We start from the raw sequence: 17,360 nt of genomic DNA on the forward strand, positions 1-17,360 counted from the left end.
TGTCCTCCACCACCATGGAGAAAGCTATTGCAGTCCTACGGACCATTTTTGCCAGGAATGGCTTGCCAGAACAGATTTGCTCCAACAACGGACCACAGTTTGTGTCCGAAGAGTTCCGGAGGTTCTTAAAAAAGAATGGGGTAAGGCATTACACCTCCGCCCCGTATCATCCAGCCACAAATGGATTGGCTGAGAGGTTCGTACAAACTTTTAAGAAGGCAATAAAGGTTATGTACAATGACAACATTCCGCTGCAGCACAAGGTGGACAATTTCCTGTTCGCCAATCGGAATGCGACACATGCAGTCACCAACCAGGCCCCAGCCATGATGTTCTTTAACCGAAGGTTAAGATCTCACCTGGATTTGCTCAGACCAAACGTACGAAGAGATGTTGAGAGTAAGCAATTCCAGCACATCCATGAGAAGCCAACAAGGAGCTTCAATGTAGGGCAACCAGTCTTGGCCCGCGACTACCGAACAGAAAAATGGCAGCCAGGAACGATATGCACACGGCAGGGCCCACTAATGTACACAGTGGACGTTGGGGAGAGCATCGTGAGATGCCATGCTGACCAGATCCTAGAGTCACAGGAACAAGTCAACCCCATGCCTCACCCATACGTACCTGGTGATGAACCCGACGTACAGGTAGCATCTACCCCAGAAACAGTAGCATCGGAAGCTGATGAACCAACCAACGACAGGGGGCCAGAATCGCCTCCGCACCAAGAGCAAGACACTCGGGAAAGGCGCTATCCAGAAAGGATCAGGAAGCCTCCCCAAAGACTGAATTTATAAATGGACTATTTTCAGCTAATGTTGCATGTTAAAAGTGTTAATTGTAATTAGTTTGATATTTAATTGTTAAATGAGTGTTATGGTACTGTTAATCTAAAAGGGGAGGAATTGTAATGTATGTACCTTTAAGGGGGGAACTACTTTCTACAGCTCATGTATACTGTAGTACCGGCAGTGACCACACCTGTATATAACGCTGAGTAGTAATCTGTTGTTTAAGTTGCAGTTTGAACCACGTTGAGTAAACATCGGTTGTACCATTCTCTGCAGTCCTTTTCTTATTATTACACGGACGTAACAATTATCACATTGCTGTTTGTGGGAGCTTGCTTTGTGCAAGTTGGCTGCCGTGTTTCCCACATTACAACAGTGACTACACTTCAAAAGTACTTCATTGGCTGTAAAGTGCTTTGGGGCATCCTGAAAGGGGCTACATAAATGCAAGTCTTTCTTCTTTCTTAGTGAACAGCTGGGAAAACTTCAGCCACTGGTTCAGGTAACAGAAGTCATTATTTCCCAGGAACTTTACCTCCCTCACACCTCTCCTCCTCAACAGGCCTGCAGAAGTTTAAATGGGAAGTTTGTCCTTTGTTAGCATGCAGGAAGCTGGAGGAAACTTGTCAAATGTTGGTAAGCAGGCTGCAGAGCACCTTGTAGCCAATTTTCCTGGGGTCTTTTGCCTGTCTAGGCCAAGGAAAGCCAAATTTGGTGATCCAAGTCATCAGCATGGCCTGGTCGCACTCCTTGTGTAGGCCTCCTGACCTCCAACTCCCAATGAGTCCTCGGTTTGCTGTCTACATGCTCCGATCAGCAAGGGGCGAGGCACAAGGCCACACGCCAGCTTCTCGAGGGGCGGGGAGAGCTCTCTTTGGGACTGACCTCCTCCAAGTGTCCTGTACACCATTCAGTGGGCCTGGCTGCAGTGCCACAACGCTTAATGAGCTCAGCAGTGTAGGTAGGGCAGGATAACCTGCTTTACCCTATATTAATGCTTGGTAGTGCGCGTGTGTGAAATGCAGAGTTCTTCACACTCATACAGTCTGCCACTACTCTGAAAACATACCCTGAATGCACATTTTGTACCAGGCTTCATATTACAACAGCAACCTTTCTCTTTAAGTGTTCATTGCCTTGCAGCAACCTTCACATTTAAGAGTTAGTTACCTCATACCCTTAAATGCATTTCCTCCGAATGAATCCTTCCATCTAATGTATGCTATCTGTACATGTTCTGACATCCACTGCAGGCTACACGCCGACACGAGTTTCCCTGTATGTCCTCTGGGCAATTTGAACTTTTCACTTCTGTTTCACAGAGAAGACAGTGCCCAAAGTCCTACACATCAACATCTGGGGACGTGCCAAAATTGGGAGAGCTCTCCCACAGACTAGTCAAGCAACAGCCTGACATAATCATACTCATAGAATCATACCTTTCAGCCAATGTCCCAAACTCCGCCATCACCATCCCTGGGTATGTCCTGTCCCACCGGCAGGACAGGCCCACCAGAGGTGCCGGCACAGTGGTATACAGTCGGGAAGGAGTGGCCCTGGGAGTCCTCAACATTGACTCCGGACTCCATGAAGTTTCACGGCTTCAGGTCAAGCATGGGCAAGGAAACCTGCTGCTGATTACCACCTACTGCCCTCCCTCAGCTGATGAATCAGTACACCTCCATGTTGAACACCATTTGGAAGAAGCACTAAGAGTAGCAAGGGCACAGAATGTTCTCTGGGTCGGGGACTTCAATGTCCATCACCAAGAGTGGCTTGGTGGCACCATTACTGACCGAGCTGGCTGAGTCCTGAAGGAGATAGCTGCCAGTCTGGGCCTGCGACAGGTGGTGAGAGAATCAACATGAGGGAAAAACCTACTTGACCTAATCCTCACCAATCTACCTGTTGCAGATGAATCTGTCCATGGTAGCAGTGACCACCGCACAGTCATTGTGGAGACGAAGTCCCGTCTTCACACTGAGGACAGCCTCCATCGTGTTGTGTAGCACTACCACGATGCTAAATGGGATAGATTCAGAACATATCTAGTAGCTCAAAACTGGGCATCCATGAGGCGCTGTGGGCCATCAGCAGCAGCAGAACGGAAGCAATTTGATTCACTCCGCGTGATATCAGGAAACAGCTGAGCGCACTGGATACAGCAAAGGCTATGGGCCCCGACAACATCCCAGCTATCGTGCTGAAGACTTGTGCTCCAGAACTAGCTGTACCTCTAGCCAAGCTGTTCCAGTACAGCTACAACACTAGCATCTATCCGACAATGTGGAAAACTGCCCAGTTATATCCTGTCCACAAAAAACAGGACAAATCCAACCCGGCCAATTACCGCCCCATCAGTCTACTCTCAATCATCAGCAAAGTGATGGAAGGTGTCATCGACAGTGCGATCAAGCGGCATTTACTCACCAAAAACCTATTCACTGATGTCCAGTTTTGGTTCCGCCAAGACCACTCAGCTCCCGACCGCATTACAGCCTTGGTCCAAACATAGACAAAGGAGCTGAAAGTCAGAAGAGAGGTGAGAGTGACTGCCCTTGACATTAAGGTAGCATTTGACCGAGTGTGGCATCAAGGAGCCCGAGCAAAACTGAAGCCAATGGGAATTGGTGTAAGGGGGTGGTGTGTGTGGTCAGCTTCACCTCTGACTCGTGAGCGGTTCGAATCGCTCCCACTCCCTTGGTTCTAGATCTTGGACTTATTTGGGGGCTGTAATGAAATTGCAGCAGACAACTGAGTTGGTGAAAGAACTTGGATTTTATTTGAGACAAGAAAATATACTCAACACAACAATCTTATCACTCTAAAAGGGGGGAACACTTCGAAATATACGAGGGAGAATAACAATAGACAGAATACTTAACCCCTCCCAATCGCACTACACTAACTAAGTTGGATTCCAGAGGACCAGGGATGATGCTCACCAAACGACTTCTTTTGACAGTTGTGGAGGTTCGCAATTTCAGGGTTCTCTAGATGTGGCGCTTGGGGAGTGCCATACCTCGGACGTGATAGAAGACTTTCCCTGCGTTGCTGTTTCAGTCTCCGCGTGTCCGCTGATGCGGTCGGGTGTGTATTGGATCTATCAGGGAAGTACCCGATTTCTTTTGGTCAGAAATAGGGTTTAGAGTCTTTCCATCAAATCTTACCCAGGGGTAAGTCAGGATAGCTTGTAGAGTGGAAACAAACTTGCGAATCTTCGGTTTCTTCCAGGTTGGTTTCTTGTCGGTTGCGGTGGCCCAATATTACCTAGTTGCCGGTAAAATTTTCAGTTGTTTGTTTCTTGGGGCCTTTGGTTGCCGTGAGGCGTTCGATGATGTCTTCTCCTGGCTCGGACTCCTAATAGTTTTGTGACTTGACGTGGGTTTTGAAGTCTTCTTCTTCTTCTCTTCTACACGAGCCGTGCTGTATCGAATGGACCAAAACCAAACTGCTCTCTTCTTCCGGACTGTACTGAACCGAACTCCTTGACCGAACGAACTGACTCACTCTCTTTTCCAACTGAAAAAGCAGGCCCCAATTATACCGTTTGAGCCCTTGCTTATCTGCCCGCCAAATCTTCTCTGGCCCATTGTCATTTTTGGCGGCCTCGTTAACATTAATAGTTTTTGAATTCTTTAACGGGTTTCCAGCTGGTCCCATCTACCTTAATTGGTTTAAGTTGGTGTGAATTCGTTTTGGGATGGTCCATCGAAACCTAAATTGGCTTTAAATGACTGTTTAATCTCTGGTTTGATTAGTAAGATTTGTCTTTTCCTGCTGGGGTCAGGGTCCCTTTTGTTGGCCAGTGGCATGTTCTGCATTATGCATACTTTGGATGGCTCTGTACTTTTTGGCGGGAATGGCTCTTCCGCTGGTCTTTTATCATTATGTAAAACGACTGAAACAGTCCAGAATGTGCCCAGACAGTTTGGCTTATGCCAATACCCAAACTGCTCGTTTTACAGAGGCCCATCCCAATCCCTTTGTTGCAGCCCTCCTTTTCTTCCACAGGCTCAAACATGCTTTTCAAATAAAAACCAAAATCCTGGGGTCCTTGATTTTTAAGCCCCTTTTAGGCCCAATATTCTTATACCATTCTGACATGATTTATTAACAGTCCAAAAATCCCTTCTTTAGGGTAATCTTCTTGGTTTTGGGGAATCTGTTGAATTTTGCAAATTTTACATTTCCCTCTGTGATACTCTATTCGCTAGAGTATCATACTGGGTGAGCAAAATTTCTGACCCCTGAGAGTCAACCTTCCCCTGTATTGTCTAAACTAAAACCCCAAAACACAAAACACTCTCCCGTTCCCCTTTAGGTGTAGTGTTTAACAGATATACATACAAGGCAAGGTTACATTCACATCCAAGCGCGGAGGGGGTCCAACACCCCTGCACCACTTGGAAAAAAATTACACACACATAGGAAAAATAATGACACACACAGTCCCCAAACTTTATTTTTAATAACGGTTAAGGTTTGTTTTATACTTGGTCATAAACTTTATTTTTATGTTTATCCCATGCTCCCTCATATTGAGATCGGACTATCCTGTCTCTCCCCTTGCACTTTGTGCACAATAAGTAGAAAACTATGCCGAGCTGGCAAACCACTAAAATGTGGGAAGCCATTCTGATCCAAGAAGGGACCTCAATTTTTTCCAAAATGTCCCACCAGGGTGGAACTATGATATCCAAGATCTTGGCCCCTATCTCGACTGTCTTCTGCTCTAATGTGTAGAAATGCTTTTGTGAAATGGCCACTGCTTTTAATAGGGCGGTAAGATGTTCGAGTAGAGGGGGAATTGCATAGCTGAAATGTGTTACGTAATTTTGCAGGCTGGTGATGTTTTCCCTGACAGTGAGGTGAACAGTGGAGGGTTCAGGAATGGGGACAATCCGTTCCTGGGCTACTTGAACTTCTGCCTCGGGTTTAAAGTAGAAACTGCTGTCACTCACCGGACACCAGACATGCTGTCCATGCTGGTAGTGGGGCGCACTTGTGGTGACACAATATGTCCCACCTGCTATGAATGCTACCTTTGGGGGAACATGGCCCTGTGCCATTACCTCCACGGTACAGTTCACAGGTTGTGTGCCAGCAGCTTTAAACCCACACTGTGGTCTCGAATAGGTGTTCAAGTGCTGGGGACACAGTATTATGTGTGTACCCCGGCTCCGGCACCTGGAGAGGTCCGTACCTGTCATAGCGTGCTCCCACTTTATGACATAAGGTGGGACCTCTGCGAAACGGACGTGTGCACCCCCTTGAATGACTCCCATGTTCTCCACCCTGTACACCAGTGCAGGGTGGGCTGTCCCACCCATGACCGGCATCCTCACTACTATCCCCATGATAATGTGATTGGAACGTCCACAATCCACTGGGACAGGGTAGGCTTCAGAGGCTAGGCGGAGCTGACACGGGCTCAGCGAATTACTAAATGGGTGGAGGGCTGTGAGTTGCTTGTTGCTAATCCAGGAAGGGACTAAACCCTGTTTTAAATCCTCCAGGTTACTGCAGCCCTCGCCCAGCAACCATGCCCCGTATAGCACGCACACCTCATTCTGTGCAGCCTGGTCCAAAGAATTTCTGTCCTCCCGTATGAGTGCATTTACTGTTTTGGCGTGTCTCTCTAGCTCAGCGATAATCTCTTTTAAATGGACCGTCATAGCCTAGTCCTCGTGTAGCTCTGAGCCAAACACTGTGTTCTCCTCTGTTGGTATTTTTCTTAATTGGGTCTTTAAACCATTTATCTGGGTTTGCAGCTCTATGTCATCCAGGCTATTTATTACTGAGGATCCTGCAGTATAAGCAGTGAAAATATAGTTCCAGGTTCCCCTTCTTTGTCTCCCCGCGCTCATAGTGTGCTCAGGGTGTAAACTATAGATTCGCTTTGTCTACATTGGCAAAGTCGAATTCATAAAATTTTCTAAACATTTCCTTCAGCAGGGCCTGATATAGCTGTTCTGTTTCCTTAGGGCACCATTCAGGTAAGTGTACCTCGGTCAGGTTCAGGATCACTGAGGCCACCGCATGGTGTACCCCCTGGTACAGCAACTTGTCGGTAGGCACTAGGACTAACCCATTCCCTGGTCCCTTGGTGGTGGTAGGACACCTCTGTACTATAGTCCATGATGTTGTGGTTGTGGGCAGGGGCTTTTGGGGGCGTGCTACGAGTTCAGTGGCGTTGACTGGGATTGGGGACTGTGGGATCGCGCACGTATGCAGGCTAGAATCCCACCCCATCCCCTCCCCGGCATCTTGCCATTGTCTGTGGAAGGTGATGGATACGCCTGTGGGGCAGACTTTCCCTGACCCCCACATACAAATGAAAACTCCCTGTTCCGACTTCCACCACTTATCCCAACACACACTTACTCCCCCTCGGGTCCCTGCGATCGTCTGATGGGTATTGTTCCCCAATCATTTCCAGTCGACTGTCCGGTCCCCGATGTCCCTGCTCAGCTTCCTGAGCCACCACTACCTATCCAGGGGAATCTGTCCCTTGCATGTCAAACACACATGTTTCCCCTCGGTGATGCTGCCCCTTGTAGCACCGATCTGCACCCTGGGGAACGGGATGGAGGCCTCCCCATACGTGAACCCAGTCTGGCTGGAGTACTGAGTGGAGTTAGACCCCAGCCACCCTGGCCACCTTCCCTCATGGAAATAGATGGCGAGCTCCTCCACACCCCGTTCGCCTCCCCCAGCAGTAACAATCAGTGCTCTCTCTCCCGAGCACCCATAGATGTGGGAGTTCTCCACGTCTCCTCAGTCACCGATGCTCACCCCTACCAGGGCGAGCAGGAGCAGAACCTTTCTCATGCCGATTTCCTTTCTGTAGGGGCATTGGAGTATTGTGTGCAGTTTTGGTCGCCTTATCTGAGGAAGGATTTTCTTGCCATGGAGGGAGTGCAGCGAAGATTCACCAGACTGATACCTGGGATGGCAGGAATGACGTATGAGGAGAGATTGGGTCGATTGGGCTTATACTCGCTGGAGTTTAGAAGAATGAGAGGGGATCTCATTGAAACTTATAAAATTCTAACAGGACTGGACAGATTGGATGCAGCAAGGATGTTCCCGATGGCCGGGGAGTCCAGAACCAGGGGTCACAGTCTAAGGATAAGGAGTAAGCCATTTAGGTCATGATTTTCTCCAGCAGAGGCTTGATGGCCAGGGGTCTCCCGTCAGCGGAGGTGTATCTGCGACGGGACCAGATGGCCAGGTATTCCGTACACGAATTGCATGTGAACATGCTGTCCGAGCAAATCGTGTACGGGGTAGGGAATTTCTCAGGATGTGTAACCACGTACACTACCGCAGACAGTTCAGCCTGCTGGGCGCTCATGGTGCTGGGAGTTTAATTACCAGGGCAATGTCCGCCCCTGGGTCATAAACTCCACACCCTGTGAGTCGTTCCCCAGCAGATACCGTGCTCGAACCGTCTACATAGATTTTGCGGCCTGTGGGGTGTATCCCGGCCCGAAAACTTATGTTGACATCCCATACTCCTTCAATGGAACACCGGTGGGCCGTTCCTTGATAAATCATATTGGCTGCGAGCTTCGGCTCACAGAGACCTTTCACCCTTAGGTCCATCTGGGAGAGAAGCAGGGTCCAGTGAGCAATGCGGGCACTGCTCACTGTCCCATCTTTTATTCTCCCATCTAGGAGCATTTGGGTGGGCGTGTGATGGGTGAGGAGGGTGATGGACGAGGTGCCTGTGAAGATCAATGATCTTTTCACAGCCCAGTGAGTGGTGAGGAGGTGCCTCTCACAGTTGGAGTAGCACTTCTCCACATCTGTGAGTATCCTGGAGGAGTAAACCACCGGTCTCAGCTGACCGTGCCGCTCCTGGAGCAGCACTGCACTCAGACTGTCCCCGCTGGCTGCTACCTCCAGAAAAAACTCTTTTCCCCCATCAGTAGCCCCTAGAGCTGGCGCGGTCTGCAGATCTTGTTTGAGTTTTACAAATGCTGCCTCGCATCCCTCATCCCAAACCCACTCCACTCCCTTGTGTAGGAGTCGGAGCAGAGGGGCTGCTGTGGCCGCGTAATCCTCAATAAAATCTCTGCAGTACCCGGTCAGCCCTAGAAAAGATCTCACTCCTGTGACTGTATTGGGGGCTGGTAACTCCTGCGCTGCTTCCCTTCTACCTTCCCTTTCCCCTGCTCGCACAGCCAGCCCCAGGAATTTTACTTCCTGTCGGCCGATCTGTACCTTCTTAGGGTTTACTTTAAAGCCTTCCTGCTTGAGCAACTCCAGCAGTTCAGCCAGTAGTGGACCGTGTTCCTCTCCTTCATCGGTGAATAGGAGCAGGTAATCCACATACTGAACTAACTGCCGAGGCCGGCTGAAGCTCTTTAAACAATTTGCCATGCACTGGTGAAAAATGCTAGGGCTGTTGTGGAAACCCTGAGGTAGGCAGTTCCAGGTGCATTGTTGGCCTTTAAAAGTTGTTGACTCAGAGACTAGGGTCCTGAATTTAAACAAAGGAAACTACGATGGTCTGAGGCGCGAATTGGGTAGGATTGATTGGGGACTGTCAATCAAAGAGATGACGGTGGATAGGCAATGGCAAACATTCAAAGACCACATGGATGAACTACAGAATTTGTTCATCCCAGTTTGGCATAAAAATAAAACAAAAAAGGTGCCTCAACCGTGGCTAACAAGGGAAATTAGGGATAGCATAAGATCCAAGGAGAGGACATATAAATTGGCCAGAAAAAGCAGTAAACCAGAGGATTGGGAGCAGTTTAGGATTCAACAAAGGAGGAAAAAAGGAATTAATTAAGAAGGGGACAATAGAATATGAGAGTAAGCTTGCGGGAACATAAAAACTGCCTGTAAAAGCTTTTATCGATATGTGAAGAGAAAAAGATTGGTGAAGTCAAGTGTAGGTCCCTTGCAGTCAGAATCAGGGAAATTTATAATGGGGAACAAAGAAATGGAAGACCAATTAAATACATATTTTGGTTCTGTCTTCACAAAGGAGGACACAAATAACCTCCCAGAGATGTCGGGGAACATAGGGTCTGATGAAAGGGAGGAACTGAAAGAAATCAGTATTTGTAGCGAAATGGTGTAAAGGAAATTGATGGGACTGAAGGCCGATAAATCCCCAGGGCCTGATAATCTACATCCTAGGGTACTTAAGGAAGTGGCCCTAGAAATAGTAGATGCATTGCTGATCATCTTCCAACATTCAATGGAATCTGGAACAGTACCCATGGATTGGAGGGTAGCTAATGTTACCCCACTATTCAAAAAAGGTGGTAGAGAGAAAACGGGGAATTACAGATCGGTAAGCCTGACATCGGTAGTGGGGAAAATGCTAGAGTCCATCAAAAAAGATGTAATAGCAGAGCACTTGGAAAACAGTGACAGGATCGGACAAAGTCAACATGGATTTACAAAGGGTAAATCGTGCTTGACTAATCTACGAGAATTTTTTGAGGATGTAACTGGTAAAATAGATAAGGGAGAACCAGTGGATGTGGTGTATTTGGACTTTCAGAAGGCTTTCGATAAGGTCCCACATAAGAGATTAGCATGTAAAGTTAAGGCACATGGGGTTGGGGGCAAGGTACTGACTTGGATAGAGAACTGGTTGGCAGACAGAAAGCAAAGAGTTGGAATAAACGGGTCTTTTTCCAAGTGGCAGGCAGTGACTAGTGGGGTACCGCAGGGATCGGTCCTTGGACCCCAGCTATTCACAATATATATTAATGATCTAGACAAGGGAACTAGATGTAATAGCTCCAAATTTGCAGGCGACACAAAGCTGGGTGGGCGTGTGTGCTGTGAGGAGGATGCCGAGAAACTCCATGGTTATTTGGACAGGTTGGGTGATTGGGCAGAAGCATGGCAGATGCAATATAATGTGGATAAATGTTAGATTATCCACTTTGGTAGCAAAAACAGGAAGGCAGATTATTATCTGAATGGCAATAGATTGGGAGAAGGGGAAGTGCAACGAGACCTTGATGTCCTTGTGTATCAGTCGCTGAAGGTAAGCATGCAGGTGCAGCAGACAGTTAAGAAGGCAAATGGTATGTTGACCTTCGTAGCGAGAGGGTTTGAGTACAGGAACAAGAATGTCTTGCTGCAGTTGTACAGGGCCTTGGTGAGACCACATCTTGAGTATTGTGTGCAGTTTTGGTCGCCTTATCTGAGGAAGGATGTTCTTGCCATGGAAGGAGTTCAGCGAAGATTCAGCAGACTGATACCTGGGATGGCAGGAATGACGTATGAGGAGAGATTGGGTCGATTGGGCTTGTACTCGCTGGAGTTTAGAAGAATGAGAGGGGATCTCATTGAAACTTATAAAATTCTGACTGGACTGGACAGACTAGATGCAGGAAGAATGTTCCCGATGGTCGGGGCGTCCAGAACCAGGGGTCACAGTCTAAGGATAAGGGGTAGGCCATTTAGGACAGAAATGAGGAGGAATTTCTTCACCCAGAGAGTGGTGAACCTGTGGAATTCTCTACCACAGAAGGCAGTAAAGGCCAATTCATTAAATATATTCAAGAAAGAGTTGGATATATTTGTCAAGGCTAAATGGATCAAGGGGTATGGGGTGAAAGCAGGGACCGGGTACTGAATTTGGATGATCAGCCATGATCGCATTGAATGGCGGAGCAGGCTCGAGTGGCCGAATGGCCTACTCCTGCTCCTATCTTCTATGTTTCTATGAAGGCGAACTTGTACTGGTCCTCTCTCCGTAAAGGGATGGACCAAAACCCGTTGGAAATATCCAGCACCGTGAAGGTGGTTGCGGAGGCTGGAATACTTCCAATGAGGTCGGCGACAGCTGCGACCGTGGGTGCACAGGCGGGGATGTTTCGATTGAGTACCAGATAGTCCACTGTGGCTCTCCAGGAGTTGTCCGGTTTTCTAACCGGCCACAGTGGAGAGTTTACGTGGGTGGCTTTCGGTCTCAATACCCACTGTTTGACCAGAGAGGTCATGGCCATTTCTATGTCTGCCTCCGCCTCTTTGGGGAAATTATACTGCTTTTGTGGCCGGGTCATGGGGTTCCCGTCTACACTAACCTCGACCCCGTTCACCCTCCCACAATCGTGCTTATGAGTGGCAAATGCGCCGAGGTGTGCTCGCACAAATGCCTGGTACTCCACTGGAGAGTTACTGACCATTTGTTCAAGGTTGGAACCCTCCTTTGGTTTTAGGGTACACAAGGTCCCCTTGCCCTGTTTCTCTGGGATAACTGCTACTTCATTTTCTTTGCCGGTGCATGCTCCCCACAGACAGTGGTTCCTAAGATCCACTAGAATCCTGTGGCCTTTGATAAAATCAGCCCCCAGGATCCCTCTTCCTTCCTGCTCCCATTTCATTAAAGCACAGGTCCATTTGGTGTGGAGTGCTCCTAAATGAATGGACAGCGGGATGGAGAATGAGCCAGCCTGCTCGCTACCTGTAAATCCCACTAAGCTGTATGAGACCCCATTAGACAGAGATGAGGTGGCGGTGTTATCTGAATAGACTATGGTGCTCGATGCTCCCGTGTCCAACAGATAGGTCCCTTTCACCTTTTCCACCTCCATCTTAACAAGCGGTCTCTTCCATACACCGTACTCAAGGGGACACAGATAGACAGGCTGTGCTGGCTCTAGTCATAAGTCTGTGTTAAATGGGGCAGATGGAGTTAAAGCACCCGTGGCTGTGGCTACCTTCCCTGGGCCAGCCAACAAAACTCGAAGTGCAGCTACTAATGAATCAACCGTGGGGGGGGAGGTCGGTGTTTCTCGTTTTGGGGCAGGAGCTGGGGAGTTTTTCCCCGCACTCTCCTTCCAGGGATTCCTACAGTCCCTTCTCCAATGCCCACTTTTCCCACACCCGAAGCAGTTACGCCTCGTATCGGAAGGGTTACCCCCTTCCTGGTGCCATTCTTTCTTACTTTGGCTTGGTATTAATTCGTGAACCTTTCCTTTCACTTGTGGTTCTTCTGCCCCTCTACCGTTGCGGTAAGCCAGGGTCAGTTGTCTGACCACTGTCTCCTCGGTGACTTGGGGGCCCTTTGGGTCAAACCACAGCTCGGCCTTGGCCCTGATCCATGGCAAGCTGTTTGCCACCAGACTCTGGAGCCAGTGGGCCAGCTCGTCCTGGTTCAAGTTAGTCCGGTCGAGATCCCCATTACAGGTACTCTTATACACAGGCCACAGCTTGTCTGCGAAAGCCTGTGGGGTCTCCCCTGCTAATTGTAGAATCTTCTCCACCCGGGAGAAAGGACTACCATCGTTCATCCCCGTCGCCTCCAGAACTTGCTCCCAGATGGCAGCGTACCCGCCCTGTCCCTTCTTGCTCTCAGCAGAGGGGGACTGGTACAGCTTGCCATCCAAAGAGAACGGAAGCATTTTGGCCATCTCAGAGTCGTCGCACTCATTGATGCCTGCTGCTTGTTCCATTTCCATGAAGTGGACTGAGGGGTCTCCCTTGTGGGTGAGTTTGTTCAGATGGCTTACCATAGCCCTAAGCTGTTGGGTACCATGGGGAATCACGAATTGGCTTTCAAGGGGCCCCTGGCCCCCACCACCGCCGGTCGGGCTAAACTTTTGCTGCCGAGCCGGGCTCATTGGCCCCGGCTCCGACTTTTCCTGCATTGGCTTGCCCACTTCTGCCTGCTGCCAAACCGAGTCAAAACCCGGCGTCACAGGTGGTGGTGGTGTGCTCTCTTCCCTGCCTTCCTAACAGATTGCCTGTGCTTCCTGCTGCCCAACCGGGCCGTTCCCCGGCGCCACAGGTGATGTCTGAACAGTTTCCCCTTCTACTTCCAGGCCCACCTGGGCCTCACCCGGGCTCACTAGGCATACCATGCCCTTTGCCCTGGGCAGAGCAAAGTTTAAACTGTCGATCTGCTTTTGGCAGGGGCCGTGATCTCCCGCTTCAAAACCCCTCATGCTTGCTGCCTTATAAGCTGCCTGCACGTGTCTTAACCTCTCTTCCTGTTCTTTTAACTGTCTGGTTAGGCGAGTGTCCTCCTCTCTTAACACTAACTCATTGCTTTTAACCTCGGTGACTTGACACCGAAAATACTCATGTCTGTTCCTGTGTTTCTCCGCTATCTGTAACTTCTCCTGACTTTGGGCCTGTAATTCCTGCAGTAATCCCTCCCCTGCTATAGCTCTTGCTTGAGACAGTTTGGCTGCCTCCCGCAGCTCTTCTGTTAACATCTTAATGTGCTGATCTAAAAGCTGGATCTGTCGCAGGGCGCAGACCAACCAGATGGCCTTTTCCACCGACTTTTTATGATCCTTGCTCTCAGTCCATTTGGCTCTAGCATCCATGGGACGCTCAGTGTGCAACAGACTGATCACACATTTCTTGGTGATATTCACCTACTCAAACACATAAGAGGAAATCCTCTCTTTCATCTTCGTTTATTCGTCAAACACAGGGTCTACTGCATTACATCCCTTTGGCCAAGGTCCTGCTGCGGTCGCCATTTTGTAAGGGGGTGGTGTGTGTGGTCAGCTTCACCTCTGACTCGTGAGTAGTTCGAATCAGTCCCACTCCCTTGGTTCTAGATCTTGGACTTATTTGGGGGCTGTAATGAAATTGCAGCAGACAACTGAGTTGGTGAAAGAACTTGGATTTTATTTGAGACAAGAAAATATACACAACACAACAATCTTATCACTCTAAAAGGTGGGAACACTTCGAAATATACGAGGGAGAATAACAATAGACAGAATAGTTCACCCCTCCCAATCCCACTACACTAATTAGTGGACTCCAGCGGACCAGGGATGATGCTCACCAAACGACTTCTTTTGACAGTTGTAGAGGTTCACGATTTTGAGGTTCTCTAGATGTGGCGGTTGGGGCCTGCCATATCCCGGACGTGGTAGAAGACTTCACCTGCATTGCTGTTTCAGTCTCCGCGTGTCCACTGATGTGGTCGGGTGCGTATTGGCTCTATCAGGTAAGTACCTGATTTCTTTTGGTCAGAAATAGGGTTTAGAGTCTTTCCATCAAATCTTATCCAGGGGTAAGTCAAGATAGTTTGTAGAGTGGAAACAAACTTGCGAATCTTCGGTTTCTTCCAGGTTGTTTCTTGTCGGTCGCAATGGCCCAATAGTACCTAGTTGCTGGTAATATTTTCAGTTGTTTGTTTCTTGGGGCCTTTGGTTGCCTCGAGGCGTTCGATGATGCCTTCTCCTGGCTCGGACTCCTAATAGTTTTGTGACGTGACTTGGGTTTTGAAGACTTCTTCTTCTTCTCTTCTACACGAGCCGTGCTGTATCGAACAGACCGAAACCGAACTGCTCTCTTCTTCCGGACTGTACTGAACCGAACTCCTTGACCGAACGAACTGACTCACTCTCTTTTCCAACTGAAAAAGCAGGCCCCAATTATACCATTTGAGGCCTTGCTTATCTGCCCACCAAATCTTCTCTGGCCCATTGTCATTTTTGGCGGGCTCGTTAACATTAATAGTTTTTGAATTTTTTAACGGGTTTCCAGCTGCTCCCATCTATCTTAATTGGTTTAAGTTGGTGTGAATTCGTTTCGGGATGGTCCATCGAAACCTAATTTGGCTTTAAATGACTGTTTAATCTCTGGTTTGATTAGTAAGATTTGTCTTTTCCTGCTGGGGTCAGGGTCCCTTTTGTTGGCCAGTGGCATGTTCTGCATTATGCATACTTTGGATGGCTCTGTAGTTTTTGGTGGGAATGGCTCTTCCGCTGGTCTTTTATCATTATGTAAAATGACTGAGACAGTCCAGAACATTCCCAGGCAGTTTGGCTTATGCCAATACCCAAACTGCTCGTTTTACAGAGGCCCATCCCAATCCCTTTGTTGCAGCCCTCCTTTTCTTCCACAGACTTGAACATGCTTTTAAAATAAAAACCAAAATCCTGGGGTCCTTGATTTTTAAGCCCCTTTTAGGCCCAATATTCTTATACCATTCTGACATGGTTTATTAACAGTGCAAAAATCCCTTCTTTAGGGTAATCTTCTTGGTTTTGGGGAATCTGTTGAATTTTGTGAATCTTACATCGGGGCAGGGAAATGCTCCGCTGGTTGGAGTCATATTTAGCACAAAGGAGGATGGTTGTGGTGGGTGAAGGTCAATTATCACAGCCCCAGGATATCGCTGCAGGAGTTCCTCAGGGCAGTGTCCTAGGCCCAACCATCTTCAGCTGCTTCATCAATGACCTTCCCTCCTACATAAGGTCAGAAATGGGGATGTGTAAGAAATAGCTGTTAGATTCAAAGATGGGTTTTAATTCTTAGAACAGAGTCAGACAACATGCAATTTGGAACAGCCAGCAAGGTCGAATATCAAGCATCAAAAGACAAATAGAAGTGATAAGGAATCATAAAATGCAAGGAAACAGGGAGGATAGCACCTGCTAGATAATAAGGAGCCACAAAGCCATAAAATGTCATTAAAGAAACATTAAAAAACATTCCTCAGAATGGTAAGAGGGCGGCCTTGTCAGTCATGCAGAAAGGGATGGTGAGGGATGCCTTCCCACTTCACAATAGGACAATAGGATGGGGGATCAAATGATTGACACCATGTGATTACCAGCCCACCGAAATAACTATAAATATAGACGATGAAGAGAGGAAATCAGGCAGTCTGGGGCGAAGGCTTCTCCGAGGTGGCTATGGCCTAACACCTTGGTCAAGTTAAGCCTCTGAGGTGGCTGACGGCCTACCACCTCCAGCAGCTTGAGAGATGACCCAGCGGAAGTGACCGCTGCAGCAGACTGCAGGAATCCACCCAATCTGAGACCACCATACTGCCTCCCTGTCCGTCTTGTCGTGGCATTCCAATTTGGGAGTTGTAGATCGCTCCTGCTGTCACGGATTGTATGTCTATTATACTCGGCTTAAACCATATGTAATATCTGATTATGCTTTAAAACTGTAGCTCTTTAATAAAAGCCTTACAACTTCTAAAGCCCTGTTGGGTAATCTGTGTGTGAGCCTGTGATCCTAATCTTACAGTGGTGTCAGAAGTGGGATCACAGAGTTAGGAGTTGTAAGGTTCCGGTCGGGGCGACCGGAGGGACCGGTTGAATGCACGTGATCGTTGCTTAGACTGTGTATAGTGTTTTTTTCTCTCTGAAAGAAGGGAGCGGTAAAGAGGTTGTTGAAAGGTAAAACCAGAAATACAATTGGCATATCACCAGGAACAGTTGATAGATGGCCTGAAGGAGGTAAAGCATAAAGTGCAGGAGAGAGAGGGAGAGATAAAGGAGGAAAAAGATCTAATTTGCAGGCTAACCAATCTGAAAACTCTGCAAAGGAAGGGAAAAAACAAGGGCCCAGAAATTTGTGTCGGGGGCTTCCCGTGGGTGCAAGCCCCCGACCTACACTTACATAGCGCGCCGACAGTTGAGGCCTGGGCCTGCGTGGATTTCCTGTCTGTGGCCCGGTCCAGCTCCCGGCACGCTGCGCTTGCGTGACCCAGTGGCGTACTTAGTGCGATGCGTCGGCTGGGATCACGTGAGCACTGGGCAACCAATCGGAGGAGGGAAAAGTCCATTCATGAGTTTGATATAAGACCTGTCA

Source organism: Somniosus microcephalus, chromosome 6, assembly GCF_052327205.1.
Source record: "Somniosus microcephalus isolate GS21.2 chromosome 6, FLI_Smic_1.0, whole genome shotgun sequence".
Classification (NCBI taxonomy): Eukaryota; Metazoa; Chordata; class Chondrichthyes; order Squaliformes; family Somniosidae; genus Somniosus; species Somniosus microcephalus.